This window comes from Bactrocera neohumeralis, unplaced genomic scaffold, assembly GCF_024586455.1.
Source record: "Bactrocera neohumeralis isolate Rockhampton unplaced genomic scaffold, APGP_CSIRO_Bneo_wtdbg2-racon-allhic-juicebox.fasta_v2 cluster09, whole genome shotgun sequence".
NCBI lineage: Eukaryota > Metazoa > Arthropoda > Insecta > Diptera > Tephritidae > Bactrocera > Bactrocera neohumeralis.
In genome coordinates, this window is record NW_026089622.1 from 668,272 (window position 1) to 681,548 (window position 13,277).

General features: G+C 36.3%; 1 pseudogene; it reads right to left on the reverse strand.

Annotated features, from left to right (window-relative positions):
- Positions 1–58: 58 nt before the first annotated feature.
- On the reverse strand, positions 59–3,093 carry LOC126764379 (E3 ubiquitin-protein ligase SHPRH-like; annotated as a pseudogene).
- Positions 3,094–13,277: the final 10,184 nt, after the last annotated feature.

A 13,277-nucleotide genomic window follows, 5' to 3' on the forward strand; every position in this document is an offset into this window, starting at 1 on the left:
ACGCCTGACTTTTGCACGAGTTGCCACATTTTTACATCGAATATGATGTTTGCGCAATATTGTGCAGTACTGCCAAGCTCGAATAAGCCCTTGTTGTGTTCTGGTTGGTAGTGTGGTGTCATATTTGAGTGTATTGGTGTGATGTGTGGTGATGTGGAAGGTGCGTGGTGAGTGTGGTGTGTTGTTCGTTTATGATGATTTTGTCTGCCAATGTGGGGTATTGAAATGTGATGTAGCTGTGTTTCGTGACGAGGTCGGCTGAGAGTCATTTAGACATCACGGCCCCCCTTATTAGCCTAGTAGTCTTTGTAGTTGTTCTAATTTCGTGCTGCCACCAAAAGCGGTTGCAAATGCATAGCGAAACCGATTCAGCAACACGATTGCAAACGCATCGTTAACCTCGCTAATATTCTAATAGTGGTACACCAAGGTTCGCCTCCAACTGTTTAAGCGTGTCTTCTGCATTGCTGCAAGTCGTACGCATCGTTGTCATTGTATTTGCACACGGTTACAGATATTTCCACTGTAAGGCGTTGAAATCCTCCTCATATTTGGACAACACGTCGGCTGACAATTGCTTGATTTTGGCAGGTGAGATGTAACAAGCTTGCTGTAGATTATGCAATGCTTGAATATGCAGCAAACTGTCTACAGAAATGTTGATGTCTTTGTAATCGCGCGCTAAACATAACACCATTTCATAGTGTTTAATTGATTGTTCATAATTTCCTCTTATAAAATAAATTGCGGCCATGCCGTTGTATGACGAAGCCATGGTGCGCAGTTCGGATATACACTCACTTCATGCGCATAAAGGTCCTTTGGCTAAAGAAATTATTTCTGTGGCACGTTTGACGTTCCTTTGTGTTGCCCACTGCCCGTGTTTACAACCACAGTATACACAGTAGAAAACCTTTTCATGGTAGCTTTCTGGGGGATGAATAGCGGCCATCTTGGATTTTCAGTGGTAGCAACGCAGTGCTGTATATATTGAGGTAGTAAATACTTAGCAAATTTATTTTATTAAATAACAAAAACTATAAATATTGTTGCTTAATATAAAAGGAAATTATTTATTAATGATATATACATATTAACTAATAGGTTATTTAAATGCCATAGTGTGCAATATTTCGCCCATAAAAATATCATGAATCTCAGTTCAGATATTCTTTATGTAGTGAATTCTTGTTAATAAAATGCAGCCCTGTTTTTAGATTTCTCGGTGGTGAGTTTTTTTCTGAATGTATTTGTTTATATTTGACCGACAGAAAACATAAAAGGTGCTGATTTCCTAAGCTAATCTTGTTTTTTATCTTAAAATTCGCTTATTTTAATTAATTAAATTACTTGTAAAATTATATTCATATATCTAAATGCGAATTCTACCTAATTTTCTTTTGTAACGGCTAATCAATTTGTATATGTCAAACGATAGCTTACCGCTGAGGACTGCATCTTTTTGCATTCAAAATTTAAGAAACTCTTGAAGTGTGTTTAACATTTGTTAAAAAATAGAACTTAAATAACAAGTAACATCTCAGTAAAATTTAGAAAACATGCAAAGTAATTCAAAATAGTCACTTAAATAACGCAAACACTTGCATTACATAATATCTATTAAAGTGCTGCTCATCAAACTTTAAAATTTATATGTAACTTAAATGCTAACACAACATCCTAATTACCATGAAAGTAGCAAAACAGTGTTACACAACACTCTAAGATTTTTTACAGTTGAGTATATGTTCATATGTAAACAAAGCAAAGCTTTATTACTGTATATACTGAGTTTACAACTGGTATGATACACGACTGACGTATCTTCAACAAGGGCTGTAGAATAATTTTCATTATTATCGGCGATATCTTTAATATGCCTTCAGCATTGCCCAAATGTTTTCGAAGTATATGTTGGAAACTACTCTCACACAGCGCGTGCTGTTCAGTATAAAATAATTTCTACAAATTGCTCAACCTTATGCGATGGACCTCCTCAGATTGTGGTGGAATTTGCAGTTCTGCATCGACCTTAGATTTACATGTACACCACAAGCAACGTTGCAAAACATCAACAAGTGTCAATTCTGCTTTATCATGACCATTTGTAGCATTCTGATGCATAACGAAATCATCTACTATTGCTTTCCAACCAGTTGGTGGCGTTAAGGGTTCTGTGAAACCGATGAATTCCAATAAACCACACATATCATCAATGCTGCGTTGTATGACCCAGCGGTTTATAGCCGGCAGTTGTTTTACCATAGCTGCCCCATTCGTACAATTTGATTCCACCATTTGTGCTTCATCAAGGCATACCCACCACCATTTGACCATAAGTAATGGTGACAAGCGACGCATTGAGCGTTTTTTATTTCGTGTTACACGATCGGAAACATATGCGCTGGTGTGATATATCTCACGGCGCAACAAAGAGTAATCGTTTAGTACCACATCGTAGGAGGCCAACTCTTTTGGACTAATCCAATTGGCTGCCACTAGTTCATTGTAATCGAAAATTTTAAGAGCTGGTGTAACATGTCAATTTATTTCAGAAATCCATTGCACTTTTATTGTATGAGGTGTCACAATGAATGTGGTTGCAGCTTTTAGCAACTAGTTTTGCGTTATTTCCACATTTTCCATGTTGTTGAAATTTACATAGTTTACATGTACGTAATTCAGTCATTGTTTTCCTTGTGCATATCCTCTTATATGTATATAAAAACGACACCGTTTCGTTGTCACGGCATCACGCGAATTATATGTTTAGTCGCGGTAAACGGGTTTTTAAAAAAAGTCAAAAAATCAATCAATTTATTTGATAAAATTTACTTAAAATGAAGCTTATTCTAATTACAAATTGCTTATTAATAATATTCACTTATTTTTAACATATTATTGCTGAATACGCATGCTTTTATTAATTCCCATAATTCTTACGAAATTTACTTATTAAATTAATTTTTTGTTACTTTATTTGTTTAAGCAAATTGCAAAAGCCGGAAATGGTGTTATGTTGCAATTTGCTTTAACAGTTCGTCGTATTTATCAACTGCCTTGTCAGGTGTTTTTACATACGTAGTCGTACATGTAACTACACCCCCCTTTATAGTAGAATTCACCTGAATTCTTTTATTTAATATTATTTTTATATATTTGTGTTTTTTGATAATGACAGTAGCTGCTAATATAATTGTAATTATGCTTAATATGTTGCAAATATGAGATATTTTCGAATGTATTTTCAATTTAACAATGTTTTCTATATTTGATTTTTGTTCTTCTACTATTTCGTCAAAAGTAATTTTTTTCGTAAAATTCTGACTGTCTTTATATTTTAAAGTTACAACATTTTCTTTTATATCTTCAACAAAATTTGAAAAATAATAATCATTAATTTTATTATTAATATTATTAATTGAACGATTATTAAACCTTATTACATAGTTTCCACTTATTAATGGTAATTCTTGATTACATGTATTATTAATTTTTATGTTTGCATTTTTAATAAGAACTGTTTTTATATTTAATTTTATTATTTCGAGTTCTTTACATTTTACAAGATTACAATTATTTCTTAAAATACAGTGTTTGCTTATTTTCATTTGTTCTAATGATTTAATCTCTTGAAACATTAATGTTTTATTTTTGTAGGTAAATATTTCTTCTACTTTTGCATCTATTTCATTATTTTCTCTGTTAGGTATTGTAATAATTTTTCGTATATTTACATTTTCAAAAATTTTTGGTATTTTTATTCCAAATACTAGAAATATATTATTAACAATTACTGTTCCTAGTTGTAGATATTTTAGTTTATTGTAATCAATATTATATTTTACAATTTTTTTTAAGTGTTCAATAGCTGATGAGAAATAATAGTTAATTTTAATTTGTTCTTTTTATTTCTGTCAAATCTATTGTCCCGTTACAATGTTGTGTCTTTAAAGCTATTACTGTCCACATTATCCAAATCTGTACATTTTAAAGGTATTTTTATATTACTAGTATGGATTTTTTCTAAGTTTTGTTTTCTATATTTAGGCTGTTCCTTGTGCCTAACTGCTTTATAATTTTTTATAAATCCTTCCGTTCTTTGTTCTGTATAGTCTTTCCTGCTCCTATTTAGTTTGTTGATTGTCTTTTCTTTTTGTTGTTCTAAATTTTTTCTTACTATCTCTTTATAGTTATGTACCTCGTTGGGTGTGAATTTTATTGTAGAATGAAATCTATCATTATAATTCCTAATAGCTTTTTGTATTAGCTGCTTAATTGATACATTTTTATACTCTCGCAACAATGTTGCTAAGGAGAGTATTATAGTTTTTGTTCACATAACGGTTGTTTGTAAGTCCTAAAACTAAAAGAGTCAGATATAGGGTTATATATACCAAAGTGATTAGGGTGACGAGTAGAGTTGAAATCCGGATGTCTGTCTGTCCGTGCAAGCTGTAACTTGAGTAAAAATTGAGATATCATGATGAAACTTGGTACACGTATTCCTTGGCTCCATAAGAAGGTTAAGTTCGAAGATAGGCAAAATCGGCCAACTGCCACGCTCACAAAATCGCGGAAACCGAAAACCTATAAAGATATTAAAGTGAAATTTAGCACAAAGGATCGCATTAGACAGGGGCATATTTGGACGTAATTTTTTTGGAAAGTGGGCGTGGCCCCGCCCCCTACTAAGTTTTTTGTACATATCTCAGAAACTACTATAGCTATGTCAACCAAACTCTACAGAGTCGTTTTCTTCAGGCATTTCTATATACAGTTCAAAAAATGGAAGAAATCGGATAATAACCACGCCCACCTCCCATACAAAGGTTATGTTGAAAATCACTAAAAGTCCGTTAACCGACTAACAAAAAACGTCAGAAACACCAAATTTTACGGAAGAAATGGCAGAAGGAAGCTGCACCCAGGCTTTTTTTAAAAATTGAAAATGGGTGTGGCCTCGCCCACTTATGGACCAAGAACCATATCTCAGGAACTACTAGACCGATTTTAATGAAATTCGGTATATAATAGTTTCTTAACACCCTGATGACACGTACGAAATATGGGTGAAATCGGTTCACAACCACGCCTTCTTCCAATATAACGCTATTTCGAATTCCATCTGATGCCTTTTCTGTATAATATATACATTAGGAACCAATGATGATAGCGGAATAAAACTTTACACAAATATGGTATTTGAAAAATATGTAAATGACGGATAATGAAATCTCGATTATCACTTTATCATGCGAGAGTATAAAATGTTCGGTGACACCCGAACTTAGCCCTTCCTTACTTGTTTTTATTCAATTTATATAACATTCTAAATTTTTCAGAAATTGTATTATGAAATCTTTCAATGTCTGCAATGTACTGCAAATGTATTGTTAACTATATTTATTACCGTATGACTGTTGGGTTTGGTAAAATGGAGTTCTACATTTTCATTATTTAAAAATTCCCTAATTCTTGTAGCATTAAATTCATTGTCAGCTAACTATCTATATTTTCGTTGGTTTTCCTATTTTGGTAAAATAGTCTTCTAATTGTTCGATGAATGTAATGTGATTTCTATCAGTTAAAGAATATGCTACTCCATATTTGGAAAATTTGTCTATAATCTTATCTTATCTCCTAATTTCGGATAATAAATTTTACGTCTAAGTTGATTATATGTTTCTTGTATGCCCGAATGCATACTTTCTCTAACGTGATACAACGAAATTTGCTTAACAGCTTCCACTTCTGTTTCTATATCCTGTGCTCTCATTGTGCTCTTTATAAATTCTAATTGTTTATCATTTGAAAACATTTTTATTACTTTCTCTTGTACTATATTATAATTCCGAATAAATTCCTACTTTTACTTTTGTTATATATTTTTTAAATGTTTCACTCAATCTGTCAAAATCATACTCTGAAGTATATCATCTAAGTATACTACGCATGTTTTGTTTATTAAGTCTCGTAAAATTTCGGTCATGAGTCGTTGAAAGGTTGCTGGTGCATTCTTTAACCCGAATGGCATTCTTGTAAATTTTACACCTATCTTCCTCTTTGATTGTAATTTGATGATAACCTTTTGCTAAGTCTAGTGTAGTAAAATATTGGGCTCGTCCCAATTTATCTAAAATTGAATCAATGTTAGGAAGAGGATATTTATCATCTATAGTTACCTCATTTAACTTTCTATAATCGATTACTATCCTGTACTTTCTTTTCCCTGAATTATCCATTTTCTTTGGAATTACTGTTAAAGGGCTGGAATATCGAGAATTACTTTTCCTTATAATTCCTTGTTCTTCCATTTCTCTGATTTGTTTTCTAACCTCTTCTTCATGCTGAGGTGGATATCTATATAATTTAGAATTTATTTGCTCTTCTGTAGTAGTTTTTATTTCGTGTTGAATTTCCGTAGTACTTGTTAATTTTTCTCCTTCTTTAAATAAAAGGTTTTCGAATATTTTCAATAATTCGTGATTTCTCTGAACTCTTCTGCATTTGGATGATCTAATTTAATTTCTTTTAATTTCTCATTTGTTGTTTCTAGGGTACATATTTCACTCAAATTGAATGGTTTATTTAAAAATTCTGATTCTTTTTTATTTAGTGAAATTTTTCCATCTATTAGATTTATCATCGTGTTTAAATGATGTAATAAATCAATTCCTATTATGAAATTATATTTCCTATTTTTTAATGATGTCGATCTCCATCTTATATACGCGTTTTCAGGTAAATTGAATTCTTTTGGTGCTTCCGTATGTACTTCATGGGTAATTGATTCCTTGCTTGTTACTGTTCTGATTGTTATATTATTTTTAAGTGGGATTTTTCGAAATTCAATCAATTCAGAATCCACTAAACTTATATTCGCTCCCGTATCGATAAGCATAATGTTTTTTTTATTTTTAATTTTTATTACTATTCGTGGTAAGCTCTCCGAGGCTTCCTTGTAAAAAAAACTGATTCATTAACTTCAATGTAGTCGTCACTTTCTCTTTAGCTTTGCCTAGGTGTTTGCAAGCGATTTTGGCTGCTACTACTGCTAGGGTGTCCTGCTATTCGGGATCTCTCTTGATCTGAATTATTAGTTTCTCTATAATCTTCAAGTTCTCTGCAGCTTTGCCTAGGCGTTTGCAAGCGATTTTGGCTGCTCCTGCTGCTAGGGTGCCCTGCCATTTGAGATCTCTCTTGATCGAATTCTATTCTATCTACTTCCATAGGCTCTCTCTATCTAGTCTTACTTGGTTTGAGTTTATATTTCTCCTCTTTCTACCTGAGTTATTATCTTTATATGTTGGGAACCTTTGCACATATTGGTGAGAATTATTATCTCTATTTTCTTTCTGTTGGAAATTCTGTCTAAATTGATTAGAATTGTTATCCACATTTCCCTTATCTTGTAAAAAATTTGGAACATTTTGCCTAATTTGACCTGGTCTATCGTCTTTGCCTATATATTTCTCAATACTATTATTATAGTATCTTCTATTGTTGTTATATTGTCCGTGCTGTCCATATGCTAGTTTGGTTTTTTTAAATTCTGGCCTAATACATGTATCCTCATATCTTCTTTTTGTCATTATCTCTATAATATTATAAAGGTCATGTTCCTCGTAAATTTTGTCTAATAATGTCCCCTGTGTCATTTCTTTAATTGTGTGCACTAAAGGACTGTCCACGTTGCTCATGTCTATCCCTACATCGACTGCATATTCTCCTGTATACTTCATGGGGTTCCAGATCAGGTTTATATCTTAACTTCAGCGTTTTCTTGGATTTCCGTCCAGTTGTCCGGGTGCGGTAAATTTATTATAACGTCCTTTGCCTCTCCTTGTATCGTCCTATAATATATTGCCCTGGTGGCTTCCTTTTTGACTTCCTCATCTCTTATATTTGACAGTAGATATTCGATGCTGCTCATAAAATAATTTATTGTTACTTCTCCTTTTCCCGTGAATGTGGGTATGTGTTGAATGTTTTTCATAATTCGTTGTAGGTCATTTTCATTGGTTGCTTGACGATGTTGGAGATCGACATACGCTTGTCGAAGTTGCTCCAACTGCTGCTCTCTTCTGTTCAGTTGCTCGATGAGCTCTACGTTGGGTATTTGAATCTGCTCTTGTTCCATTTTTCTGTTGTTATCGAATATTTGTTGCCTCGATGTTTTGTTTAGGCCAATGATATCAATTTCATCGGCATACGCCAGCAGCTGTACACTCTTATAAAAGATCGTACCTTCTCTATTTAGTTCTGCAGCTCGAACTATTTTCTCCAGAAGGAGGTTGAAGAAATCGCACGATTGGAAATCACCTTGTCTGAAACATCGTTTGGTATCGAACGGCTCGGAGAGGTCCTTCCCGATTCTGACGGAGCTTTTCTTGTTACTCAACGTCAGTTTACACAGATGTATTAGTTTTGCGGGGATACCAAATTCAGACATCGCGGCATAAAGGCAGCTCTTTTTCGTGCTGTCGAAAGCACCTTTGAAATCGACGAAGAGGTGGTGTGTGTCGATTCTTCTTTCACGGGTCTTTTCAAAGATTTGGCGCATGGTGAATGTCTGGTCGGTTGTTGATTTGCCAGGTCTAAAGCCACACTGATAAGGTCGAATCAGTTTGTTGACGGTGGGCTTTAATCTTTCACACAATACGCTCGATAGAACCTTACATGCGATATTGAGGACGCTAATCCCACGGTAGTTGGCGCAGATTGTGGGGTCTCCTTTTTTATGGATTGGGCATAGCACACTTAAATTCCAATCGTTGGGCATGCTTTCGTCCGACCATATTTTACAAAGAAGCTGATGTATGCACCTTATCAGTTCTTCGCCGCCGTGTTTGAATAGCTCGGCCGGCAATCCGTCGGCTCCTGCCGCTTTGTTGTTCTTCGGGCGGGCAATTGCTATTCGAACTTCTTCATGGTCGGGTAATGGAACGTCTGCTCCATCGTCATCGATTGGGGAATCGGGTTCTCCTTCTCCTGGTGTTGTGCGTTCACTGCCATTCAGCAGGCTGGAGAAGTGTTCCCTCCATAATTTAAGTATGCTCTGGGCATCGGTCACTAGATCACCTTTGGGGTTCTACAAGAGTACGCTCCGGTCTTGAAACCTTCCGTAAGCCGCCGCATTTTTTCGTAGAATTTTCGAGCATTACCCCTGTCGGCCAGCTTATCAAGCTCTTCGTACTCACGCATTTCAGCCTCTTTCTTTTTCTGTCTACAAATGCGTCTCGCTTCCCTCTTCAACTCTCGGTATCTATCCCATCCCGCACGTTTAGTGGTCAATCGTATCGTTGCGAGGTAGGCAGCCTGTTTTCTCTATGCTGCTACACGGCACTCCTCGTCGTACCAGCTGTTCTTTTGCACTTTCCGAAAACCAATGGTTTCGGTTGCAACTGTACGTAAGGAGTTTGAAATTCCGTCCCACAGTTCCCTTATACCGAGTTGTTGACTAGTGCTCTCAGAGAGCAGGAGTGCAAGCCGAGTAGAAAATTGTTCGGCTGTCTGTTGTGATTGCAGCTTGCTTCTCGACGTCGAAGCTTCCTTGTGTTTGGTGGCGCGCGTTTTTTGCTGCACAGAGGCGGGTGCGAATCTTAGCTGCAACAAGATAGTGGTCCGAGTCGATGTTAGGACCTTGGAGCGCACGCACATCTAAAACACTGGAGACGTGTCTTCCGTCTATCACAACATGATCGATCTGGTTGGCAGTTTTTCGATCCGGAGACAGCCAGGTAGCTTGATGAATCTTCTTATGCTGGAATCTAGTACTACAGATAACCATATTTCGGGCCCCGGCGAAGTCAGTCAGCCTCAGCCCATTAGGGGATGTTTCGTCGTGGAGGCCGAATTTACCGACCGTAGTGCCAAAGACACCTTCTTTGCCCACCCTGGCGTTAAAGTCGCCAAGCACGATTTTGACATCGTGGCGGGGGCAGCCTTCATAAGTGCGCTCCAAACACTCATAAAAGGCATCTTTGGTCACATCGTCCTTCTCTTCCGTCGGGGCGCAGATCAGCGATATGTTGAAGAACCCCGCTTTGATGCGGATTGTGGCTAGACGTTCATTCACCGCAGTGAATGATAGTACTCGGCGACGGAGTCTCTCTTCCACGACGAATCCTACACCAAACTTGCGCTCCTTTATATGGCCACTGTAGTAAATGTCACAAGGACCTACTCGTCTCTGTCCTTGTCCCGTCCATCGCATTTCTTGGACGGCGGTGATGTCGGCCTTTGTTTTTACGAGGACATCAACCAGCTGGGCAGCGGCACCTTCCCAATTAAGGGACCGGACATTCCAGGTACATGCCCTCAATTCGTAGTCCTTATTTCGTTTGCCATGGTCGTCATCAAAAGGGGGGTCTATCATCCGAGGCTGGTTATAGCTCTTCACTGGGGGTGTTTTTTTACGTGGCGGGTCCCAAACCCAGCGCACAACCCTTGTAGGGAATGTTTCGCCTTCTCACTTTAGCTCGCCTTCGAACGGATGTTCTTAGGCCACCCAGAGGATACTTGGTCAAAGACCGGAAGTAGTGAGCTGCTTGAGCCATGTGTAAAAGAATCGTTTCTGGCCATTCCCAAGTGAATGGCGATCAGAGAACTTTCCTGACTTGCGTGAACTTCTACACCTGACTCCATCCTCAATATGTTAAATACTAATACGAAAAGTGGCGTTTTAATCCTAAATATGAAAGTCTACAATATGGGGTTCGTCCGGGATCGCCCAAAAATCTAAAAGTGAACGTGTTTTAAGGCTTTGGAGAAATTACTAAAGATTAGTATATCATCTAAGTATACTACGCATGTTTTGTTTATTAAGTCTCGTAAAATTTCGGTCATGAGTCGTTGAAAGGTTGCTGGTGCATTCTTTAACCCGAATGGCATTCTTGTAAATTTTACACCTATCTTCCTCTTTGATTGTAATTTGATGATAACCTTTTGCTAAGTCTAGTGTAGTAAAATATTGGGCTCGTCCCAATTTATCTAAAATTGAATCAATGTTAGGAAGAGGATATTTATCATCTATAGTTACCTCATTTAACTTTCTATAATCGATTACTATCCTGTACTTTCTTTTCCCTGAATTATCCATTTTCTTTGGAATTACTGTTAAAGGGCTGGAATATCGAGAATTACTTTTCCTTATAATTCCTTGTTCTTCCATTTCTCTGATTTGTTTTCTAACCTCTTCTTCATGCTGAGGTGGATATCTATATAATTTAGAATTTATTTGCTCTTCTGTAGTAGTTTTTATTTCGTGTTGAATTTCCGTAGTACTTGTTAATTTTTCTCCTTCTTTAAATAAAAGGTTTTCGAATATTTTCAATAATTCGTGATTTCTCTGAACTCTTCTGCATTTGGATGATCTAATTTAATTTCTTTTAATTTCTCATTTGTTGTTTCTAGGGTACATATTTCACTCAAATTGAATGGTTTATTTAAAAATTCTGATTCTTTTTTATTTAGTGAAATTTTTCCATCTATTAGATTTATCATCGTGTTTAAATGATGTAATAAATCAATTCCTATTATGAAATTATATTTCCTATTTTTTAATGATGTCGATCTCCATCTTATATACGCGTTTTCAGGTAAATTGAATTCTTTTGGTGCTTCCGTATGTACTTCATGGGTAATTGATTCCTTGCTTGTTACTGTTCTGATTGTTATATTATTTTTAAGTGGGATTTTTCGAAATTCAATCAATTCAGAATCCACATATTTGGAAGTAATTTTTTTGGAAAAGTGGGCGTCGCCCCGCCCCCTACTAAGTTTTTTGTACATATCTCGGAAACTACTATAGCTATGTCAACCAAAGTCTACAGAGTCGTTTTCTTCAGGTATTTCCATATACAGTTCAAAAATGGAAGAAATCGGATAATAACCACGCCCACCTCCCATACAAAGGTTATGTTCAAAATCACTAAAAGTGCGTTAACCGACTAACAAAAAACGTCAGAAACACTAAATTTTACGGAAGAAGTGGCAGAAGGAAGCTGCCCCCAGGCTTTTTTAAAAATTGAAAATGGGCGTGGCGCCGCCCACTTATGGACCAAGAAGCATATCTCAGGAGCTACTAGACCGATTTCAATGAAATTCGGTATATAATGTTTTCTTAACACCCTGATGACATGTACGAAATATGGCTGAAATCGGTTCACAACCACGCCTTCTTCCAATATAAAGCTATTTTGAATTCCATCTGATGCCTTCTTTGTATAATACGAGTATAAACATTAGGAACCAATGATGATAGCGGAATAAAACTTTACACAAATACGGTATTTGAAAAATATGTAAATGACGGATAATGAAATCTCGATTATCACTTTACCATGCGAGAGTATAAAATGTTCGGTGACACCCGAACTTAGCCCTTCCTTACTTGTTTAATTATACTCTCGCAACAATGTTGCTAAGGAGAGTATTATAGTTTTGTTCACATAACGGTTGTTTGTAAGTCCTAAAACTAAAAGAGTCAGATATAGGGTTTTGTATACCAAAGTGATCAGGGTGACGAGTAGAGTCGAAATCCGGATGTCTGTCTGTCCGTCCGTCTGTCCGTCCGTCCGTGCAAGCTGTAATTTGAGTAAAAATTGAGATATCATGATGAAACTTGGTGCACGTATTCCTTGGCTCCATAAGAAGGTTAAGTTCGAAGATGGGCAAAATCGGCCAACTGCCACGCCCACAAAATGGCGGAAACCGAAAACCTATAAAGTGTCATAACTAAGCCATAAATAAAGATATTAAAGTGAAATTTGGCACAAAGGATCGCATTAGGGAGGGGCATATGTGGACGTAATTTCTTTGGAAAAGTGGGCGTGGCCCCGCCCCTACTAATTTTTTTGTACATATCTTAGAAACTACTATAGCTATGTCAACCAAACTCTACAGAGTCGTTTCTTCAGGAATTTTCATATACAGTTAAAAAATGGAAGAAATCGGATAATAACCACGCCCACCTCCCATACAAAGGTTATGTTGAAAATCACTAAAAGTGCGTTAACGGACTAACAAAAAACGTCAGAAACACTAAATTTTACGGAAGAAATTGCAGAAGGAAGCTGCACCCAAGCTTTTTTAAAAATTGAAAATGGGCGTGGCATCGCCCACTTATGGACCAAAAACCATATCTCAGGAACTACTACACCGATTTCAATGAAATTCGGTGTATAATATTTTCTTAACACCCTGATGACATGTACGAAATATAGGTGAAATCGGTTCACAACCACGCCTTCTTCCAATATAACGCTATTTGA